General features: G+C 38.2%; 1 protein-coding gene across 6 annotated transcripts in view; it reads left to right on the top strand.

Annotated features, from left to right (window-relative positions):
* SNCAIP (synuclein alpha interacting protein) overlaps positions 1 to 23759 on the top strand; it is a 147293-nt gene that overhangs the window by 7620 nt on the left and 115914 nt on the right. The window contains exon 2 of one of the 6 annotated variants that reach the window (XM_073010738.1): positions 521 to 579. The exons of the other annotated variants lie outside the window; for them this stretch is intronic. The gene's annotated coding sequence lies outside the window, so the exon portion shown is untranslated. The remainder of the gene's footprint in view (positions 1 to 520; positions 580 to 23759) is intronic. 6 annotated transcript variants of the gene reach the window in all.

Raw genomic sequence — 23759 nt, 5'->3', positions numbered from 1 at the left:
TTGTTGGGGAGTAGAATAAAGCTTTGATTGGGCTCTTCCCATTCATTTGTTATGATTTTTGTTGTTCTTCTAAGATGAAGTAACCATCATCTTGAGAATAAAACATAGCTGCCTTCTTTGGTCATCAATCCTATATATATATAAAAAAAAAACAACTATGGAAAAACATGTGTTTAAAGAGATAAGTGCTCCAGTACTATTGTTGAAATTAAGATTAATTTCTGACTTACAAATTCCAATCATCTTCCTGTGAAAATAAAAGCATCTTATAGAAGTTATACTGCTGCATATAAAATGCAGGCCTCTTGAGGAGGCACAGAAAAGCTTGGTTTTGAGAGTCATCCACAGAGCTATTCCATAGATAAATAAAAGGAGCTAAACACTTTGGAAGCCACAGAAGCTCAATACTTCTTAAACTGTTTTCAGTCTGAGAGCCTTAAGAGCATCATATGAAAGCTATGGATTCTTTCCTTGGAGAGAAAGGATATGCATACATACCTCACTTTGTATTTAATTTTAGGGATTTCAAGGATCTATTGAATCTCCTCGGTGGATTTCCCGGGACTCCATGGACTCCAGGTTAAAGATTTAAGTTTTAAGATTTTTAAGATTTTTCCTTCTGCTAATGCAGAAGGAAGATATTAGTCATTGTTGAGTGTTTACTGTGTTTGACATGTAACCATTTATTCAGTGCTTACCAGATGCCAGCCCTTTTTGAAAGGTACATTATAGTTAAACCATGCATTATGAGTCCAGTTTTAAGCTATGGAGGAGAACGAGGTTCAGAGAGGGAACTTAGAGTCTCCCACTGGGCAAGTACTAAGAATAGAATTAAACAAAGAACCCAGGTTTGTATCACCACCACTTCCTGCTGCTTCCACACTCATTCATGCAACCAAGTGAGGCATAAGACCTGTGCCAATGAAATTTGGATCCTCTGTTGGTCCTGACTTCCCTCAGCCTTCAGCTTCTCTTGTTGAAAGTAAGTTAAGTGGCTGCTTTTGCCACAAGAGTTTCCTGGAATGTGTGCAGTGCAAGAGCAGTCGAGGGCTGGGAAGATCTCAGCTAACTTTCCTCCTTCACCTGTGACAACATTTTGACAGTAGGACAGATAACATCATTAGAGTGACAGCACTACTGGTTTGATCATCTTTAGGTAAGTTTCTACCTCTTACTCATTTCTGAGTACAGTTTGCACACTTGGAAACTTTAACTTAACAGATGCTCAACAGCAAAAATGACTGCAAATTCTCCATGTGACAGATATTTTTTGAGGCCTGTATTCTGGGCTCTGTCCTCCAAGTTGTGGTCACAGCAATAAGCAGACAGATGTGAATCCTGAGCTCATGGTATTTATAGCTAGCTTATATCTAGCTAGGAAGGGGGCTAATAAATAATTTAAATAAAGTGTGGTAAGTTTTATGAAAAAGGAAGTATCAAGAATTTATTCTATTCAAGTTTCTTCATTCTTTTCAGCTTAAAAATTCTGGTCACAAAACATTGTATACTTCTCCAGCCCTTTCTTCCCCCAGGATGTTTAGAGCGCTTCAGGTTTCCAAAAACTTAGTTGACAGAGTCAGGGGGATATGCAGGCCAAGCAGTGAATCTCAGTCCCCCCTTTGCAGATGAGAAGGCAACAGTGACCAAATGACTTAACCACAGATGGGGTGAAGACAGGGGTAACTGGTTGGTCTGGTCCCCAGTAGAGCATTGCTCACTAGAAACCACAAGCCGCTTCTAATTTATTTGAGATGTTGTTATCATGGCCTTTATGTTCTGGTCTCTCTTGCTGCAAATGAGTCCGGCAGGCAAGCACAACTCAGAAAGCAAATGTACCCTCTTTGTAGCCCCTAATGGGTCCTCCTGTTGTCTCTTTCTCATTCCATGGGCACTTCCCCCTCTCACCCACTTGCCCTGAGGCCGCCTCCCCAGGTTTTCTCCCGAAGCATTGTGTTGTGACTGCACCAACCTGCACTGGCAGATAGAAATGTAATAGGATTCACGAATGGCAGCCATGCAGGCAATTTCACATTTTCTAGCAAGCACGCTTAAAAAAGTAAAAGGGAACAGGTGACATCAATTTTAATAATATATCTTACCCAATATAGTCACAACGGTAGCATTTCCACGTGTAATCCATATAAAAAAATCATTAACCAAGAAGCCTACATTCTTTTTTTTCCCATATTACATCTTTGAAATTTGGTATGTGTTTTTTACTTACCTCAATTCAGAATGGCCACGTTCCAATGTGGCCACAGGTGACTGGTGACCCCTGCAGTGGACTACAGGCTTGGACTTTGAGGAGACCCTGGGATGCCTAAGACAGACTCAGCAACCACCTCCTCAGTCTCCCTCGACACTTAGCTCAGATCTTTATTGCTGCTCCAATAGAAGGTTCACAAGCTTGTTTTCTCAAACCTGGGCTCTTGAGGGAAGGGAATTTGTCTTCGTCATCTTTCTATCCCTGGTGTAGAGTGCAGTGTTTAGAAGGCCCACCATTGGCAGTGGGTACATAGTGAATCATTAATGAACAAAGGAGGGATAACTAACCCCAGGAGTTGAAGGGCTTGGTATATGGAGGCTCACCTGTCCAACCCCTGCTCCCTGACTATGTTCCCTCATTGCAGGGGCTCCTGTTTCAATCTCCCAGCTTTGTCCAGTGCTGCAGAACCACACTGGAGTCAGACTGAATGGACAGGAAGCGTCTCTAGTCACACATCTAGGCTTCTAACCTAGAATTGTATTGAGGCTGTATACACCTTGTTTAGTTTTTGTTTCACCTCTTTTAATATCAAATACTAGAAGAACTTATAAGCAGTCTAGTATGTGAAATCATAAGTCTTATTTAACAGCATGAAAAAAGAAAAAAAAGAACAGAACAGACCAAACACAGAAACAAAAACTCGTCCAGTGAACAAGCCTCCTATTGAGATTGCAAACAAGGCCAACTGACATATAGAACATTAAATATACAAGAGAAGAGTAGCCTGCATCAGGGAGCTGTTAGAGTCATCACGATGAACTTTCTGTTTCCAGTGGTTTTAGAGTCATCACTACTCCCTCTGAGAGAACTGGAGATTTATATCCTGAGTCAATTTGCCTTTGCACATACAGTATTTAAATTTTGCAAGTGCTTCTAACCAACTAATGTGCATGTTAGCTTATCTACTTTACCCTCAAAGATAAGTGTCACTTCGAATAATTCATATAACCCAATCTAAAAGATTGGTACTTCCGTAAACCATATTAACCACATATTCAAATAAATTCAAAGTTTGAAAATGCAGGAAAATATGTTTGATCTGTTAAGTCATATAAACATTTTTAAAGGGGATTTTTATCTCAGAAAACAGCACAGTTACCTCAGGCCCACTTAAAGAGTACATTGGAATGGAAAGTTGAATAAGGTCTAACCTCAGTTTGACCATTGATTACCAGTTTCAACCTGGAGAGCTCATTGACTTGCTTTGAGTTTTTGTTTCTGAGTGCGTACAGGAAAAATAAATCCTGCTGTCATACACTATGTTTTAGGAAGATGAATGAAGTCTAGAAAATGTTTTAAACAATTCCTCAAAAAAGATATTTGGAACAGTTTGAGGGTGAGGTAGCTTGCCAGTATTTCTGCAAAGTAAAATCTTAAAAATAATAGCATACATCCTATAGCAGATAACTGAACATTAGCCATGTTTAAGTAATTTGATGATCTCGTCTTTAGTAAGACAAGGACAGTTCAAGATAGAGTTTTGCATCTGTTGGCTACAGTTTTGGGAATGCTGCCTTCATTTGGGATTCTTAAAAAAGAATTCGTGCCTCTTCGCAACTATTTCTTCAAAGATGACGGCTCTGGTGTTCTGTGTTGGTGTAATTGAAAACCTATAAAAAGGCTGAGAGCTACTTTTGAATTGGCTCAGTGAACTTGGACTGGATTTGTCGAAGTGGTGAAAGGTTTAAAAGAATTTTCATAAATGAGGTCTCCAAGCTGTGTTTTAACCATAGAATTCCAATGAACTCCAAGTCCTGTGAACTCGGGCAACAGCGCCTCAGAGAAGAGCAGTCATATCAAGATGAAAATAAGTGATTCATTTTCATTCCCCACGTTCTGCAGACGTAAGCACACTTAGCCACTGATAATCATAATTTAGCAGTACTGTTGTGCACTAAAAATACAATTTAAAAGTCTAATCTTTAATTAAGTTGAGTATTCACAGATTAACGTGGTTACAAATCTTGGGCACTGGATGTAGTACAGTGTTTACTCCTGTTGCTAGGAAATACAGCAGAGCTATTTGAAAGTTACAGATTGATTTGGTGAGAAGGATGTGAGCCTCTCCCAGTAACAGACTTGCTCATTGCTTCTCTCTGATGTAATGTATGTAAATGCATTTCATACAGCGGAAGTCCTGTGCATTCAAAGCTTTTGTTGGCAATGGAAGCACAGGTGTGTGCACCTAAGTCAACGTTCAGAGGATATTTGAAAAAGTGATCTTACCTAGAACTCCTGGATAAAATAAGTATCACAAAGTGTGAGGATTTGAGTTTTTACTGAAATGAAGTTTTCTATTTGTTAGAGTTACCAAAAAAATAGAGTGTTCTTTAAAATCTAATTGTCATGAGGCTAATTGATGGCTTTGCATTCCTGCCATTAGTGGGAAGCTGTCAAATTAGTATGGAAATTCGATCCAGGTTGATGGTTTTCCAAAATTATTAAAATGTGCATGTAGGAAACTAACTCTGCTTTACTTTTCTTTCTCCTCCCCCGCCAACCCCCTCCCTGCTTTGGCAAACCTTGTTATGTGACACATCATACAATAGTTATTAAAAATGCAAAGATGATTCTTACATAGCATGAAAAGGAGTAGCTACGTGCTAGTTCACTTGCCTTGTCCCTGAAAAAGATGAAAGATTGCTATGTGCTATTTCAGTCAGGACCAGGCGTGAAAGAGTGGCCTCCCCAAGCCCAAAAACAGGACTAAGAAAAAACCCACAGGGAAAAATTTCTATTTGATCTATTTGAGGCAGGCCCTTGCACAAAGGGACTGGTATTTCAAAGCAGGGTCCTTCCTAAGAGATGGAAAAATAGCAGAATACATAATTGTCTCAAGGAACAAAATCAGGAGTAGGATGACATGTGCTTATTGTGAAATTATATCCTACATCCAAGCTTAGAACAACCTGGATAGAATTAGGGCAGGGTCCTGCTGGGGACCAGAGTCACAACTCTACTCCAGCATGTGTGCTCATGACCTCTCAGTAATTAACACATTTTTACTCGCCCTGTGGATGATTATCGACTCATTCCTGTAGAAAGCCAGTTGTTGATTTTGGTATGAATTATTTTCTCAATGTATATGAGTATCTATCACAGTGTCTGGTATGTACCGTATGATCAATATATGTCTGTGGAACAAATGAGTCCTTCAACATGTCTAACAAGTAAATGTGTTCCTAATATAAGCTTTAAGGCTTATTCCATTGCAGCTAATAGAGGTTAGGGGCTTGTTTCACAAAAGATATCATGTTACCTGTTATTTACACTCAGAACATCCATCTGAGGCACAGTGCTGTCAAACAAGTAGGCAAAATGCCATGTGATGGAAGGTTTCACTGCTCAGCCACTAGTAGTAATAGCTGATGGAGTTGTAAGATGTTTAAGACCTGCCTTTATAGAACATTTGATTCTAGAAGAGAATTTGGAGCTTTGACAATAATGAGATGGAAAAGTAAGATAAAACTGGCACATGGATTACAAGTTTCTTAAGGGTATTAATTCTAGTCATTCCCCCATCTCCTAAAACACCTGATACCATACAAATGACATGGGATCAAGGTGGTGGAAAGGAGGCAGAATAACATAATAACTGATTATGAGCATGGGCTTGAACCACAGAGCAAGGCCTGGCTCAGCGGCTATGTGTGATTTGAAACAGCTTATAGAACCCCTCAGTATTTTGATATGATTTCTTCCTTTTTTTATCAACAGATATCTATTGATTTTCTCATTTATTCAAGGCAAGTTTGGGACACTTGGGATAAAATAAGAATAGCAGATATCAGATCCATTCTCCCTGTCTCCACCTACTCTGTGTAATAAGATGGCTGACCAGCCTTATGAAATCCAATCAGCAGGCTCCCTTGTTCTCTGGCTTCCGGTTGGGTTTGGCCAATGGGATGGATCAGCAAACGATTAACAAACAGGTAGGGAGGGAGAGGTTTGGGTATTTTATTCCCTGGGCTCCCACCTTACCAGATCACGTCTCCCTACTATAAAGCACATGTGCTTGCAGGCAGCTGTCTCCCTACGGCTGTTCTCTGGGTCCTGGTAACTGTGCCCTCCCCAAGCAACTTCAAGCTGATAACTGCTCCTTTTTAGTCTTACTAGCTCTGGATACTACGTCATTGCTTGTAGTTTCTCTAAACCTTGGCCACAGCTTTGCAAATGCCCTTTTTACTAAACAACTCTCAAATTGCATTTGAGTATGCCATCTATTTTCTTTGGGGAAGCTGACTGACACAGTGATTACCAGTCTCAGAGGACACTCTAAGAATGGCATGATTTATCAGGAATTTAGTATAACTATTAGCTCTTATTATGCATTCAACAAAGGATTATTGTCATCGTTAGCTTTTTTTTCACAAAGTATTGTTTGCAATATTTTTGCATTCTTTAATTTTTTTAAGTGAGAAGGAATATGTTACCTTACAAATGTTAAATACGGGGGAAAATAAAACAGAGATCAAGGGCTAAGGACACACAGTGCTTCAGTGGCAGAACTAAAACGTGAAGTGAGGGTTTCCTACCTTGTTTCTTTGCACAGCATACACGGTTACAACATGTCTGGAAGAAAAAGTTGCAACTTCAAAGTTAAGTAAATTAAAACATAACCTAATTGGGATAATTGGGTATGCTTAAACTAATAAACTCTTATTTGTGACCACTAAATAATAATTGGGGTGAAATATTGATGACTCAGCATCTTCAACTTAATTACTATTAGGGCTGGGGCTAAGCATTTTCACATTTATATCCTTCTGGTAGTTTTAAGACAAATGATCCTTAGGAATGAATTTCTTGTAGGCTCTTAAGAGTAGAACTGTTTATAAGCAACACTGAATAGGAGACCAGCATTCTAATGCTTGTGTAGTAGGTTTTTCTACTCATATATATTTGTCTGACTTCTGTCTTAGAGCTCTCATTCATAAGCCACATAAAGTAGGTCACTCTGTGATACTTAGAGTCATCTTATCTATAACTTATGGTATACTCATTGACCTGTTTTTCAAGAATGAAAAGTAACAAATTCCCTAAAGAAGTAGTGGTCGTCCTGAAAAATAAAACATACTACTACAACTTCTTTCCATTTGATAATAAATTTGTCATAGTTATTGAAATTTCAAACCTCATGAGTGTATCTTTCATGGCCTTGGAAAAATTGTCCAAGTATTCTATTACAGAATAGAAAGAAAGGGAACTTCAGAAATGTCTCCTTATATCTCCTTTTTTTTTTTTTTTTTTACAATTAAGTAGAGTCAAGGGAGGAATAGCAATTTGCAAGGTCTTTTGATGTCAGCCCAAATAAGGATTTATAGATTGTCCCTTCTGTGTAAGGAGCTGAATAGACAAAAACAAATATCTTGTTGCCAGAAGAGCTCATGCTTCTAGAAGGAATTATTTTCATTTAAACATTTGGGTCTCTCTCTCACTTTTATAAACATCTTATTTAAGGCCAACTCCAGGTGGAAGTCCTGCCTTCTGTCTTTATAAAGCAAATGCTTTCATAGACTGGACAGTTAACACATATAAATGTTCTCAACTATGTATATATGTATGTATGTATATATGTATGTATTGTCTTTGAATTATCCTTTCTGGAGGAGCTACTACATCAAAGTACCATAATGACCTCCCAGTTGATCCAAGTGAAACCTCCTTTTGTTCATTCCAGACCTCTACTTCTGTTTAGATTTCATCTCTCTTTATTTTTTGCCTCAAGTGAAATAAAGTCCAATTTTTATTGAGAGGAACTAGTGTATTCATAGTCATTGCTATTCTAAATGATTTCACTGTTTTCACCACGTCAGTTGTGTTGACATGAGTACCAGTAATGTGGTAATAAAGTTCCTAATGGATCATACTGGAAATATCACATTATACCCAAGAACCTTCCTTGGCTGCTTGCCAAACAGAAGTAGGCATGGATTCTTTAGAGTAATTGATGATGTTTGCAGATGGAGGACACATTATTTCAGGTGGTCATTCTATAAATATGCTCTTGTACTGATATGGTGTGGCTCTGTGTCTCCACCCATATCTCGTCTTGAATTGTAATCCCTACATGTCAAGGGAGGGACCTGGTAGGAGGTGATTGGATCATAGGGGCAGTATCCCCCATGTTCTCAATAGTGAGGGAGTCCACACGAGATCTGGTGGTTTAAAAGTGGCAGTTGCCCCTGAGCTCTTTCTCTCTCCTGCCACCTTGTGAAGAAGGTACTTCTTCCCCTTTGCCTTCCACCATGATTGTAAGTTTTCTGAGGCCTTCCAAGTCATGTGGAACTGTGAGTAAATTAAACCTCTTTCCTTTATAAAGTACCCAGTCTCAGGTAGTTCTTATAGCAGTGTGAAAACGGACTTATATAGGTACATTTCTTTGTGTGTATGCAGTCTTTTTCTTCTAGGAAATTTCTATCTGGTGGAGAAGAAACATTTGTATTCCATAGTAGAGGCATGTGCCAAGGGCTATAGTCAGAAGGAGAGAGGGAACTATGATCTCTATGTGGAATGGGGAGGAAGATGGTTAGATTATCAAAGGCATCACAGGAAACTCCCATTTGATTTAGAGTTAAAGGCCAAGTGGGTATTCACTAGGCAGAAAATTTAGGGGACAGTGTTGGGATTAGACAGAACTTGGGAAACTAAATATAAATATTTTGATGTGACTTCACAGTAAGATGTATAGTACAGAGTATCAGAAGATAATGTTAAAAGGATAGTTCGAGCCAAGTCTTAATCTGTTTCCCACTGCAGTAAGAGAAAGTTTATATATCTTTTTCAGTGAATGTGATTAATAGATAATCCTCCATAGATTATGTCATCCATTCTCAAGGTTTATACTATCACCTGTGTTGGTGACTTCCAAATTTGTATTTCTAGTCCTGGGCTAGAGATCCTCTTTGTCTTCTGGCCCTCAGCATTTTGATGTCTATCAGCTCTTGCAAAAGTGTGCACCCCCAAAGTAAATTCATTACCTTTCCTTCAAAATCTTTGCTCTGTCCAAATTTCCTAGTTTGGTAAATGGCCCCAGCTTTCAAGAAATTATCCATAAATACTCCCTTCTTTTGAGCCCTCTCAATATTTTCCAATATCTAAACACTCAACAATTCTTGGCTTACTTATTTGTTACCTTGTTCTAAATATTATTGTCTCCTTTCCATCCCCATTTCTAGTAGTATCTTTTTTTCGGATTGTCATTATTTTCTCTTTTAATTATTGCAGCAACCTCTTAACTGAATTCTACACCTTTCTGATCAGTTCTTGCACTGTTAGCACATTGATCTTTCTCAAATTGATCACATCAGTGATTTTGCTAGTAAATTTTTAGTAAATCCTCACTTACTTTAGTATAAACTCCCAAAACATTTAGCATGACATTTAAGCCCTTGTGATTTGAGCCTTGCCCATTTGTTCAGCTTCATGGGACCCATGGCCAGTCCTTTACCCTTTTCTAGCCTTATTGAATAACTTGAAGATTCCTAAAATTTCCAAAGTTTGTTAGTCTTCTGGGTGTTTTCCTGTTTCTGTTCCTGTTGCCATGCTTCTTACCCTGTCAATTCATTTCTCTTAACCTCTGCCCCTACTCAAGTTGGGGTAAAGTGTTTCCACAATTGTATGGTGATAAATTATTTACTCTTCTCTGTCTTGACTAGACTGCAGGCTCCTCAATGCCAGGCACCATGTTTCATTCATGTCTGCCACATTTTCTATGCTTAGCTTCATGTCTGGCACAGAATTATAGCAAAAATAATAGTGTTTACTAAGCACTTATTATACACCAGACAAGGTGCTAATTTATTTACAAGTATTATTTCCTTTTAAGGAGAAGAAATCAATCTATGCTTTAGAAAGGTAATGTGGCAAAATTAAAAACAAAAAAAGATTGGGTACAAGATTTATTACAGGGAGTTCAATCAGGGTGATTTCAGCAAAACAAATGAGAATTTAAAAGAGGTTAATTATTCATAATTCTCCCTTTCTTGAACCTCCCATTATCTCCAATATCAAAACACTCAACAAGTCCTGCCTTATTTAGTTGTTAAATTGTTCTCAACTTTACTGTCTCCTTTCCATACCCATTTCCAGTAGGGTAGGGGAAATAGAAATCAAGAAAAGAAAATTTACTATAGTAATTTGTAAAGGTGTTGAATGGATAGATAGATAAATGAAAAGACAGCCCAGCGTATGTTTGTTAGAACTCACTGAAGAACTTACTTTAACTTAGAAATCTGAATAACTTTTGTGCAAAAAGCTTATTAAGATTAGAGGAGCAGAAACAGCTTATGTGTCCAAAAGCAGATATAATGAGAGAGTAAAATAACATGGCTTTTAAAAATAGATATTTAAAATTATAAAGGTACATACAAATCATTAAGTTAGATTCAAAAGCAGTTTTCAAGTAAATATGGAAATATGTATTTTAGAATTACTGTCATCAAAATGGAACTTCAGGTGGAGTCATCATAAGCTTAGGAGTTGTCAATGGAGACTAATGGTTAAAAGTGTGGACCCTGGGATTAGAGCACCTGATTTGAATCTAGCTCTGTCATTTGCTAGCTATAAGATGGGGGCAATTTGCTTAACCCTCAAAATGGAGGTGCGTTCTTTGTTTTAAGGATTAAATAAAAAAAGAAAAGTGTGTGCCACTATAATAGTGTGGGATATAGCAAGCACTCAAAGATGTATGGGTTTTCCTCCATGTACAACTTCATTTCTTAGCAATAGTGAGAAAGTGAGCAATTATGGCATTTGTACTTCAACTTATATTTTCATCTGGCTTTCATGTCTTGTGGGTGTGTTATAACAGAAAATTTGCCTAGTTTTATATGAAAAACACAGTTTTGCATACTAAAATTTACTTAAAGGACCTTTGCGTTGTTAGGGTACAGTCTAAGTGCCTTTTGTTTTCCCATACAATTCATGAAAAAATTTACTGAGATGAACAAATGTTAGTAGTAAGCCATCATTTAATTCAGCAGTCCCTAACCTTTTTGGCATGAGGGACTGTTCTCATGGAAGACAATTTTTCCATAGTTGGGGGAGGGGATAGTTTCAGGATGATTCAAGCGCATTACATTTATTGTACACTTTATTTCTATTATTATTACATTGTAATATATAATGAAATAACTGTACAACTCATCATAATGTAGAGTCAGTGGAAGCCCTGAGCTTGTTTTCCTGCAACTAGATGGTCCCATCGGTGGTGGTTGTAGGGGCATTGATGGGAGACAGTGACAGATCATCAGGCATTAGATTCTCAAAAGGAGCGCACAACCTAGATCCCTTGCATGTGCAGTTCGCAATAGGGTTCACGCTCCTATGAGAATCTAATGCCACTGCTGATCTGATGGGAAGTGGTACTTGGGCAGTAATGCCAGAAGTAGGGAACAGGTGTAAACACAGAGGAAGCCTTGCTTGCTCACTGCTGCTCACCTTCTGCTGTGTAGCCTGGTTCCTAACAGGACTCGGACCAGTATCAGTCCATGGCCCAGGGATTAGGGACCCCTGATTTAATGCACACAATTTATTAAAAATATGGTCCCTAGTTAATTCCTGTGTGATATGAAATCTCAAGTTCATTGGTTTTTAAATGTTCACTAAGCAATCCCTTTTACTATTCACTATTTTAGTTACTTAGTCAAACATCTTAACAGAAAGACTCCTTAAAAATACACTGTTTCCCAGAAGTTCAGAAGATATAATTAGTCTCTACGTATTTTCAAGGTACAAATATTGTGTTCTTATGGAGAATAACTTAGAGATAAAAAGTATATATTCACTGATTTAATGACCATCCTAGTTTTTTCAGGCCACTATAACAAAATACCATAATCTGGGTAGCTTGTAAATAACAGAAAATTATTTCTCACAGTTGTTAGAGGCTGGGAAGTCCAAGATCAAGGCACCAGCAGATCTCATGTCAGGTGAGGGCCCACTTTCTGGTTCATAGCTGCTACCTTCTTCTGTGTCCTCACATGGTGGAAGAGGCAAGTCAGACTCAACACATTTAATGTCGCCACTTAATCCCATATCATTCTCTGTAACTTCACTTAGCATTATTTTTTCATGATAGCACTTACCCTAACTTAACGTGTCATATTTATTTGTTTGCCTATTGTCTATCTGCCCCACCAGAATATTAGACCATACATGCAAGACTTTCTTTTTGCTTAGTGATATATTCATCAAACCTAGCACAGTGCCTGGCCCATAGCAGAAATTCAGTAAGTATTTGTTGAATGAGTAAGGGTACAGATACAAGCCTGCGCTTAGTAGACAATCCTAAATAGGGAATGCTGCCACATGAATGTGTTTTTGTAAACAGTGTTGGCTGATTAGAATGTGATACTTGTTGACTGAAAACACATAAAAAACTTGGAAGATGCATCAAAAGAAAAATGTTAAATCATTCTCCAACTGTGGACAATGATTTAACATTTTGGTGTGTTTTCTTTCTTTATGTATTTAATATCATAATGGTGTGTCATCCTGGATGTATTATTTTGTATCTTGCATTTTCCCACTTAACAGTCAACCATCAGCATCTTTTTATATTTTACAAAAATTTTTATAAAGACTTCTATTTACACATGGTGGAGTAAAGGTACATTTCTCCTCACCTCACTAAATAATAGAAATGAGGGGAAAAGAGAAGAAAATCCATCTGTAATGAAACAAGTCACTGGCAACAGCCCCAGAGCATATACCTTGAAGCATACCTGCCAAATCTGTAATGTTTGGATACAGGTGAAGGAGGGCATAAGATTATACTTATTTTCGTGGACCTAGAGCAAAACATAATTTCCCTTGAATTAAGAGTACTGCCATAAAAGACATCTCCAGTGTTCCCTGAATTATATGACAAGACATAGAGCTGTAGCTAAGCTGTGGGAGAAGTTGAGAGTGACTCTGCAAACATTCAAATATCACCACTGAAAGGCAGACAGTGGCACTGGAAGGAAAACCATTCTGATGCCATTTTAATTTCCCTTTCCCTAGCCTGCTGGCTGAGGGAGCTTGGTAAAAGAGAAATGGGGAAAGGAGGGAGAGCAGGCAGTAATTGTGCTTAAGGGCTTTGCTGTGAGGCACATTAGAGCAAGAAATGGAAGAAGCAGGGGGGCAGAAAAGAAAGGCTTTCTGAAAGAGCTGGCCAGGCTTTTAGGAAAATGCATTACTTATTTCAGACTCTGAGAACACACTAAGACGCTAAATAGTATTTGGTGAACTGAAAGGGTAAATACTTTCTTCCAAAGCTATTTGGTTGAGAGACATGGCCACTATAGAGAAAATAACCCTTTAAAATTAGAAATAAGAATGAAATAGCTGACCTTGTACAAACTTTGTGTAGTTTACAGAAAGAGATTAGCACAAAGATAGAAGCCATAAATCAAAGATTAAGCAACATGGCACAAAAGGGCATGTGTTTCTGTAATTGTAAAATGAGCTTCCCAGCAAAAGGTGAAGCTGAGCTTTTCAAATTGCTGGAATGTCGCTCCTTATTTATGAGCAAAGATAAAACTCACTTTTAGATAAATGACTAAATTGAAATACTATAATGCGTACCATTCAAGTGCTGTTATGGTTAAAAAATGTGACTATAAAAATGTCACATTATTACAGAACCTATTTGTTGGTTAGGTATTTTCCAAGTCCTATCTCCTCAGTTTATTGACTCCCGCTAGGTTTTACTACTGCCTGCCTTGCATAGCCAATGCACAGTAGCTATTGCAAAAGCAAGATCTAGTTCTTGTACCTCACACAGCTCTGAAGAATCTCAGGAACTCTTTAAACCAGAGCTGATATTGTTGCTAATGCCATTCGATGAAATAAGAATGAAGGCACTTTGTTGGCGGATACCATATCTCCTTTACAGAAAAGCAGTTGTCTCTTTCAAATTCAAGTTCGCGTCTAATTTGAAACTACATCTTATATTCTGATTGTTCTACCATTTCCCTTGAGCACTTAAGCAATCATGGTATCTCTCTTCCAAATTAAGTCAAGACAGAGCTTACTATATGACCTATTAAAGAACCAGCACCAGGCTGCATAACAGCAGTGGTCCTGAGCTGGGGATGGTTGTGTGCCTTAAAGATTATTAATAATTGCGATAGACTTCCCATGCTGGTAGATTACCTTTTATGTGTTAACATGGTAAGGCCACAGTGGGCTGAATTGTTTGCAGGTAGACGACAATAAGAAGCCAGAAATTGTGGGGAAATGGAATGTATACTGTGGTAAAGATAGGGGAGATGGAGGCTACAAGAAAGAAGAGATCAGCATGGAAGACTGAGTTTTGTGAAGAAGAGAGAAGTGAATCAAAAGGATGAGTCAAACAGCAACATGAGAGGATGATACGGCAGGCTTCAATTCTTCAAAGAGGTTATAAAAAGATGAACTCAAAGAAATGAAAATGGAATGGCAAACTAATAAAAACTAACACTTACAAAGCATATACCAGGTGCGGGCACTGTTCTAAATGCTTTATTTATGTTAATTAAACAATAACCCTGTGAGGTCAGAATGATTTCAGAGTTTAACTTTTCATTATATGAAAAAATGAGCTGGCAGTCCAGCTGACCTATGTTTAAGGTCAACTGTTGACTAATTTATACTCAGGAGAGTTACAGCAGAGAAGTGATATGCCGTGCAGCTAACACAGGTTCTTGTCAGTGGACGTCAGGTGGTAACATTGAGGGAGGGAAAACAGAGTGGATTAGAGAGAGCATTTTAACAGCAAAGCCTAGGCTGGGAACTGTGGATTTATATTAGGAGAAATTTTTTCTTTTTTAAAGACCATTCTGCAATTGAAAAATATCTTATTAGAAAATGTGCTAATTTTTTGCAATTTTGAGGTAGACCTAAACTAAATAGAATGTAAATATTTCATTGTCACCATTATACATATAAATAAACCACTGATTTTGGATAAGTGTCCAGTAATTTGTGTATTATTCCTTCAATCTAGGCCTCTTGGGCAAAAGTTATATTGACCCTATAGGTGTGGATTTGGTGACTACAGTCTTCAGGAAATGTTATTGCATTGCCAGAGATATTACTAAATCTGTAGATTTGGCTGGGAGATATTCTAAAATGCAAGTGACAAATCACCTTTACTTTCAATAACCAACATAGTTGAAAGGGTGGGAGGAAGGCTTATAGGCAACTTAAATACACATTTTTGAGGATTTTTTCCCTCTTTCCTTTTTCTTGATGACTAAAATATCATATAATCTTATTTTAAAGAAAAATAAAATCTAACATTTTAGCATTTATCTTTAGTGGAAATTGTTGCTAGGAGGAAAAACAGTTTTATAGAGAAGTTTGAGATGAACAATTGCCAAGGACTCAAAAGACAGGCTTTTTATGTGTGTGATGTATCTAAGGGTTTGTCTTGACAGTGTCAAAATAACAGTTCAATTCTGTTAACCACTTGATTCACAAATAAGTCAAAATGATCATTAGGCTAAATTAAACTGCTTTTTTTCTTTTCTCAACTTTCTTCATCAAAAATATATATTTGTAGTTGTAGAGCAAGCAGATATACCAGCTCTTATGAAAAGTAAAAGGTGTTCCAGTTATGATGGGTAAAGGGGGTCTGACTGCCATAACTGTTAAAGCACACCAAAGTTTGGCAGAGGGTTTCTCTGCCCTTTAACTGTTGTACATCAGGTTCTCTAGGAAACAGAATCTGTGCAGGAAGTTTATTAGGTACAGCTGTTGGATTCAACATCTGTGGAAGGAAGGGAAGGAGTCAGAGAGGGCAGAAGAAGTTGGGCTCTGACATAGTCTCACTTAAAGCCCCAGCCAACCCATGGAAAGCTCTGATGCTAGGAGGGCTCTTCGGCATTGTACTGAGTTGGAGCAAGGGCACCTGGCCTGCATAACTCCATGCCATCCAGTTGTTGAATGAATACAGGCTGCCCCAGGAAGGTGGCTTTTTCTAGCCCAGGGCAATTCCTATAGAAAACTGAAAGCCGAGGGCTATCAGGCAACATCTTTCCCAGGACCTGGGTGAATATGTCCTTAAGTCCTGAAAAAGAATCTGGCAATTCATGACAATGCCCTTTCTAGTAGCTGACTGAAATATTTTGAAATTTTAAGACAGAAAAGGAAATAATCAAGAATAATATTTGCATTTTATTATTAAGTATATATATATGTATATAATATATATATAGTGTTATCACAGAGGGAGGCCTTCTTCTACAGACAAAATAATACCAAAAGAAATTATTTAAATAAGCCTATTTTGCATAGAAGTAATATATTTAGCCAATACTGGTTATTGAGAGAGAGAGAGAGAGAGTGTGTGTGTGTGTAATAGATACACAGAATGAGCCACTTTTATTTTTATGTACTGCATTAGTACCATAAAATATTGCTGTCATTTAATGTTTGCAACTCTCTTATATGGAAGGTACTATTGTCCAATTCTGCTGATAAATAGAATCAGAGGGGCTAGGGGACATGTCCAAGATCATAGAGCTAGTTACTGGTGTAGTCATGACTCTAACCTACATCTGCCCGTATTAAAGCTCTTCTTGATCCTCTCCTTCATTGTTCTAGTCCTTGGACCATAGAGGTTTTCTATTTCAGTAGATAACTTTTTGTCCTCCCAGACCTCAGAAATTTTTCCTTTAAGCTAAGTGTTTATCTCCTTTGGCCCTTGTCACAGCCTTGGCTGACAAAAAGGCAAAGTGTTTTCCTTTCATTGTTGTGTTGTTGTTGTTTCTGAGACAGGGTCTTACTCTGTCACCCAGACTGGAGTGCCATGGTGCAGTTATGGCTCTCTACAGCCTCAAACTTCTAGACTCCAGTGATCCTTCCACCTCAGCCTCCCAAGCAACTGGGACCCCAGGTGCATGCCACAATACCCAGCTGATTTTTTTGTATTTTTTGTAGAGACTGGGTTTCACCATGTTGCCCAGGCTGGTCTCGAACTCCTGGACTCAAGCAGTCTGCCCATCTTAGCCTCCCAAAGTGCTGGGATTACAGGTGTGAGCCACTGCATTGGCCAAGGCAAGTATTTTTATCTGCACTTTAGCAGGAATGTAGTGCTAATGACAGTGGCCTAGCATCTTATGAAAACAGGACCATTCCAGGAAGGCTTCTGCCCTGTACTTCTGCCCCCATTTAGTAGATGAATTAACAGGTAAAAGAAATGATGCAAAATGTGGCAGGAGTCAGAGGTGAACTTGGGTATACTGATTCCAAATCCCATGCTTAATTCCCCCTCCAATGGAATTAACACAGGAAAAGGGAAAATATGGATAATTGTAGGTATACTGCACATAAATTGTGGGTGCAGAACAATATCAACCTTTCAATGATCCTACATAATAATCGTTTTATTTATGATAAGGAGATTGTGGAACCAGTAGAAAGAAGTTATTTGAGTGGCCATTAGGAAAAATGTAAGCATATACACTTTTAAGAATGTGGCTTAAACAAATTTTGAAATGATTTTAAACTTCCTTTAAATTAGAATAGCTTCCTAAGGGCTTCTTGTTTAGAATGCCTGAATGATGTGTCTCTTTTACTGACAGAAATAGTTGCCTGATTCCTCACAGTTGAATCACATGACAAATGCAACTCCATTGCTCTGAGACAATCTGTTTCCTCTGTTTGGGTTTTGTTTGTTTGTTTGTTTTTGAGGTGGAGTCTCACCCTGTCGCCCAGGCTGGAGTGCAATGGCGGGATCTTGGCTCATTGCAACCTCTACCTCCTGGGTTCAAGTGATTTTCCTGCCTCAGCCTCCTAAGTAGCTGGGACTACAGGCATGCCACCACCATGCCCTGCTAATTTTTGCATTTTTAGTAGAGATGGGGCTTCGCCATGTTGGCCAGGCTGGTCTCAAACTCCTCACCTCAGGTGATCCACCCGCCTCCGCCTTCCAAAATGCTAAGATTACCACCGTGAGTCCCCACGCCCAGCCTCCTCTGGTTTATTTTAGACAGCACAACTGAAGTAGAAAAGGTTCTCTTGTTGCCTAGTTTATTATAATAGGGTACTGCTTGTGTCAGAAAATTCGAGAGGACTTTGAGATATTTGTCAGGTATTTATATAATATTTCATCTTCCATAATATAAAAAGGAATAAGGAGAGTCATTGTAATATTTTGAGTCACATACGTTTTTTGATACATTGAAGTAAATGACAATCCCAATCTGAAGTATTTTAAGTCTTTTCTCAAGCAACTATTACTTTATTCATGTCTTTGGTTTCAGCTCAAATCTTAATTTAATGGAAGATTTCACCAACAGTTAAATAGAATGGAGACTTCTGCATGATTAATGCAGTGTCCCCTATATATTGTATGACTCTGAATTATAAATTATTTAGCATTTTAGTACTAGAAACATGATATGTTTGCCTTTTGAAATGCAGATAGAAGGATGTAGATATATGTAGAGAAAGGATTTTTTTTTTTTTTTTTTTTTTGAAACAGAGTGTCGCTCTGTCACCCAGGCTGGAGTGCAGTAGTGTACTCTCGGCTCACTGCAAGCTCCACCTCCTGGGTTCACGTCATTCTCCTGCCTCAGCCTCCTGAGTAGCTGGGACTACAGGCACCCACCACCACACCCAGCTAATTTTTTTGTATTATTATTATTTTTTTTTTAGTAGAGATGGGGTTTCACCTTGTTAGCTAGCATGGTCTCGATCTCCTGACCTTGTGATCCGCCCACCTTGGCCTCCCAAAGTGCTGGGATTACAGGCGTGAGCCACCGTGCCTGGCCTGATAAAAGATTTTAATACATCATGAACACTTACACATGCATGTGTGTTCATTAACAACCACAAGTCAGTCAGCTTAAAAATTCATGCTCATGACTTGTCGGTATTAATCTAAAGGTCCATAAATTGGATTATCACTGCTAGTGCTACAGTAAAAACCAACTAATAATTTATTACTTTTTTTTTCCTAGGTATTAAAATGGTCACAGAACTACAATTATACCATTTCGTATGCACACATATATAAAGTTATGCTGATATTGACAATTTGTAAAGGTTGTGAATGAGATCTGAATTAAGGATGGCTTGAAGTTGTCTTTTATTGACTATACCAAATCAAAAATTAAATATGATTATAATATCTAGAGAATTCACATACAATATACAGTGATTATTAAACTTTCAAGTTTCATTGTTTTGGGAGAAGTTTTGTGTCAGTCATGTCTGTTTGCCCAAATCTTTAAAAGAATGCACATTTCCTAAAATTCTTTGTGGTCTAAACATGAGAGTTTATAGCAAGATTCACATGCACCCCTGCTTCTATGCCAGGGATTCCAAAGTTATGTGTACGGAGGCAGGAAGGTCCTTGCATACCAGGAGGGGCACTTGAGTATTATACAGTGGGGAGTAGTGAGTATTGACAACTTGAATGGTGTAGGCCTGGAGAAAGTTGAGTTTGTGATCATTTGGGAATGTAATGCCAGTTTCTCCACAGCTTCTGACTTTCATGATAAAATAAAAATGTAGATGTTTTGGTGAAATTTTCTGATTTTTAGGACACTCACTGGGCCAGATCAATCCCTTACGTGGGGTGCGTGTAGCCTGTAGACCTCCAGTGTTCACATTCCCATCTAAGTCAAAGAGAGACCAAAGTCTTGGGTTGTTTTCCATTTTACAGGCATGGAATGCCAATCAATTTTGAGTAGGCAACTAATTATCTTAACAGAATCTTCAAAATAGAATCAAAACCAACTTTGGATACATTTCAGTGTTCTTCTACAAGTGTCAAAAGATACAGTAACCCTCCAGTTTTTTAGTTTAAGCCATGTGTGTGTACCTTTTAGCCAAAGGGACAGAGGCAGTTGGAATTCTATTTCATTTGGCATATTGTCTTTTATTATTGATTGGTCTAACATTGGACACTACCTTTCCTCATTCCCATTTACCTATCTCGGTATGAGATTTCTTGTCTTGATTCAAACCTTTGTGGTCAGTTTTTATCTGATCATTTGTCTGTCTGATATCCTTGATATGCTTTTATAACATTTTTAACAGAAAATGTAAGTGCTATTTATGGAATGCAAGCTGGTCAGCTATGAAGGGTCTCTTGTGATTTCTCAAGTTGTTTTGATGTTTGACTAATATTGGCTCCTAGAACAGAAGTCTGGGAAGGAACAGGGAATGTTAAACGACTGAATACAAGTTCCTTCCCTTCCAAGTCTGTCTTCAGGGGCATAGAGAAAAGATGAATGAGAATGGAAAATAGAGGAGTGTAACTGAGCAGGGGGTTAATTATATTAATTTCAGACTCAACTCATCTTGAAGACATTATAATCTATAAAAAATGGAATTTCAGCAAGAAGCCAAACTCGTATTACCTTTTCCTTTTTAAGAGCACAATATGTTATAGTCATCAGGCACTCATAAATTGCCGTTACAAGCTGTTTAGAATAAGACACTATACAAAACCTACTTAGAATTGGAAACCGTAGGGAGATTTTTTCCCCCCCTGTTGCACCTGAGGTAGTTTTTCCATGTGTTGAGTTTCCTTTTCGTTGTTCATTGGAGAACTTGGGAATTCTGCTGTGCTTCTTGTACATGTGATGGATGAGGAGGGTCAAGATACAATTGAATTATTTTAAATACTGAGGAGCCAAATGTAAATAGTATTATGTAGTACTGTCCCCTCATTGTATATGCAAACGCAGAGCCATCATGTTTTCTCCTTCATTTATGCTAAGTTGCCTGGTAAGAATTATTAAGTGGTAGATGGGAATGGGAATAAGTAGAAGAGAGTGAAAAAACAGTCCAATTTCTTCCAATACAAACTTCTCTGTTCCTTCACCAGGAAAACTTCAGTTCCTGTTTCATCAACAATAGTAAGAATATCTAGGTAAAAGACCATTGAGAAGTGTCAATACCTTGAAGCAAAGGAATATTCTTCAAAATATTTACAGTAGCCATGAAAATAACTTAGAACATTGAACTGGAGTAATCAGCATTGACAATTGTGCGTACTATCCTATTTCTCATTACTTTGTCCTATGTGCATAAGTAATCATTTCAATGACTCCTTTTGTTAAAATATGTGAACATTTATATTCAATTATTCAAAAGCACATGATCCTATGTCAATTCCTTGGAAATTTTAGAGTAAATTTTACTACTTCATCACCTGTATCTAGACAAATTTATTAGGCACTTGCTGATGGTGAGTAATACCTGTTTATTAAGCTGATTTTCCGGCTGCTTTCATGAGAGCTTTCATAAATTAGCATTAGTACCTTAACATTTAAGCTTAAACAGGGGTTAGGCATTCATAAATTGAATCAAGTGATCATGGACTAAGAGGGAAGGGAAACGTTTTTTAATGCATTTCTGGCCCACCACCCCTCCTCTTCTTTACAACCCCAAGAGCCTACTTTCTAATTTAAAGTTAGAATCTCTAGTGCCAGAAATTTCTACTTTATGTCTTGGCTAACCAGCGAGGATAATCAGCACCTTGTCTTTCTTAAAACTGACAGGGCACATTTTTAAAGTGTTGAAAGAGAAGTATACAGAGCTTACAGGTTGAACAGTCTCAGTTCCCTGACCTCAGCAAAGATTTTGAAACTTAAGTTGTTTTCAGATGTCAGGGTAAAGCCCTGTGGTCAGTTAAATGAATCAGCTATTTTAGTCATTGGTATTTTCTAACAAATACATAAAAATCGGAAGTGCACACTCTGAAATATAAAAATCAACATTATTCATTTTTTATAGTTTTGTGTTACATTCACCAAAGGCATATCCCAGTTTGGTAAGCCTATCATCTGTTTTAGCATATTAAAAAGGCAAACTCATTTAAAGATTCAGGTTTAATCCTTTGAAAATTAACCCAATCCCAGGCATTAAATGAACTTTGCCTAAATTCAGACAAGTGCAGAGAACCTCCAGTTTATTTTGCCCTTTTATTTGGAAAACAATACAATTTTCCATGCTGCCTTTCACTGGCCCCTTCAGTGCCTCCTCGAAAGAGCAGTAGAGCCTTCATCTCTCAGGGACCTGTAGGAAACGCCGTTGTTTTGGGCAGGCTCCAACCATGTAAAATCCAGCCCCAGTACCCTGGAAATGTTGGATAGGAGGAGATTCTTGGGGTGTGGTGGGAGCAGCTAGTACTTAAAAAACAATACTCCATCCTGAATTAAATGCTTCCAAAGTCCTTTGTCTTTCACAAATCCACTTCTTGATTATGTCATGGAATCTGAATAAAGTTAAAGAAATATAAAATAAAGGCAGTTTCTGCAACAAATTTATATAAAATACGCTTGCTTCCTTCAGGCCACGTCCCTCTCTAAGAGGGTGGAACTAACACTTCTGTGAATAACGATGCATAAGAATGTTTTTTATTTTAGACCCTCTCTAGGAGAGTGGAACTAACACTTCTGTGAATGATGACACACGAGAATGTTTTCAATTTTAGCTGTTTGCCCATCGGCTGCCCGTTCTCCCACTGATCAGACTATTGGTTGCTAGGCATCCACATTATTACACCCAAAATTGCAATTTTGTGGTTTCTCCCTTCTTCCTCTTCTACTCTTCTCCTCGATGGCCTATCCACTGTTGTCACCCGACTACTTAGGTCAAAGCATAGAAACTGGAGGACTGAGCTGAGCAGTTTGGGGAATGGAAGCGTGGAACCAGCAACTACGTTTATCCTATGGAGTCACTGCTCCCGGGGCACAGATTCTCAGGGAATGTCTACAGGAATTATCACTGCAGGCTTCCTGGTGCCTCCTGAAAGCAGAGATCTGGCATCTCTTCACCATGGTTCAGATCACTGGATATGGATTTGTAAACTAAAGAAAATACAGACCATTTCCATCCACATGCCACTTAATAGCTGTCAGCCATGGTTGAGTCCTATGATGAAGTGAGGGTGCTTTCAGACATTGTCTCATTTAGCCCTCAAGGAAATTCTAGGGAACTTTTAATGACCATTATCCCCAATTTACAGATGAAGAAATAGGCTTATAGGGAGGGCAAGGAACTTGTTTATGGTTTTTCTTCAGGTAACTGGTGCAGAAAGGCCTGAGTCTGGCTCCAAAGCCCGTGTCCTAAACACAGCCCTGTGTCTCCCCCACCAGCTCTCTGCCTCACTCACCAGTAGGTATGATGCATTCCATAACCTTAACCTTATCTTCCTTTTTTGTCACTCATTTTCAAGGTGACAGTGTGATAAGAAGGCATTGCTCTTTTTCCAGTGGCAGAATGTTTAGGATATGTTATTTTTATCTTATACATGGTTTGTAAAAGATATCTGCCATTGATATATGAAATGCTATCTTCATATTTGCCTTTCATACGAAACAAAATAGAATATCTTTTTCTTCCTTTCCCCTTAAATATGTGATTACACTTGTTTTGGAAGAAGTGCCGGGGTAGATGGCACCTTAAAATAGTTTTGGCAAATATGTTCATGAGTTAAAATCATATAAGTCCTCGTACCAACCAGATTTTCCAATGGCACAATACAAACTGAACATCTGAATGC

This window comes from Chlorocebus sabaeus, chromosome 23 (genome assembly GCF_047675955.1).
Source record: "Chlorocebus sabaeus isolate Y175 chromosome 23, mChlSab1.0.hap1, whole genome shotgun sequence".
Classification (NCBI taxonomy): domain Eukaryota; kingdom Metazoa; phylum Chordata; class Mammalia; order Primates; family Cercopithecidae; genus Chlorocebus; species Chlorocebus sabaeus.
The sequence above is the reverse complement of the archived record's forward strand: the minus strand, read 5'-3'. Positions and strand labels throughout refer to the sequence as shown.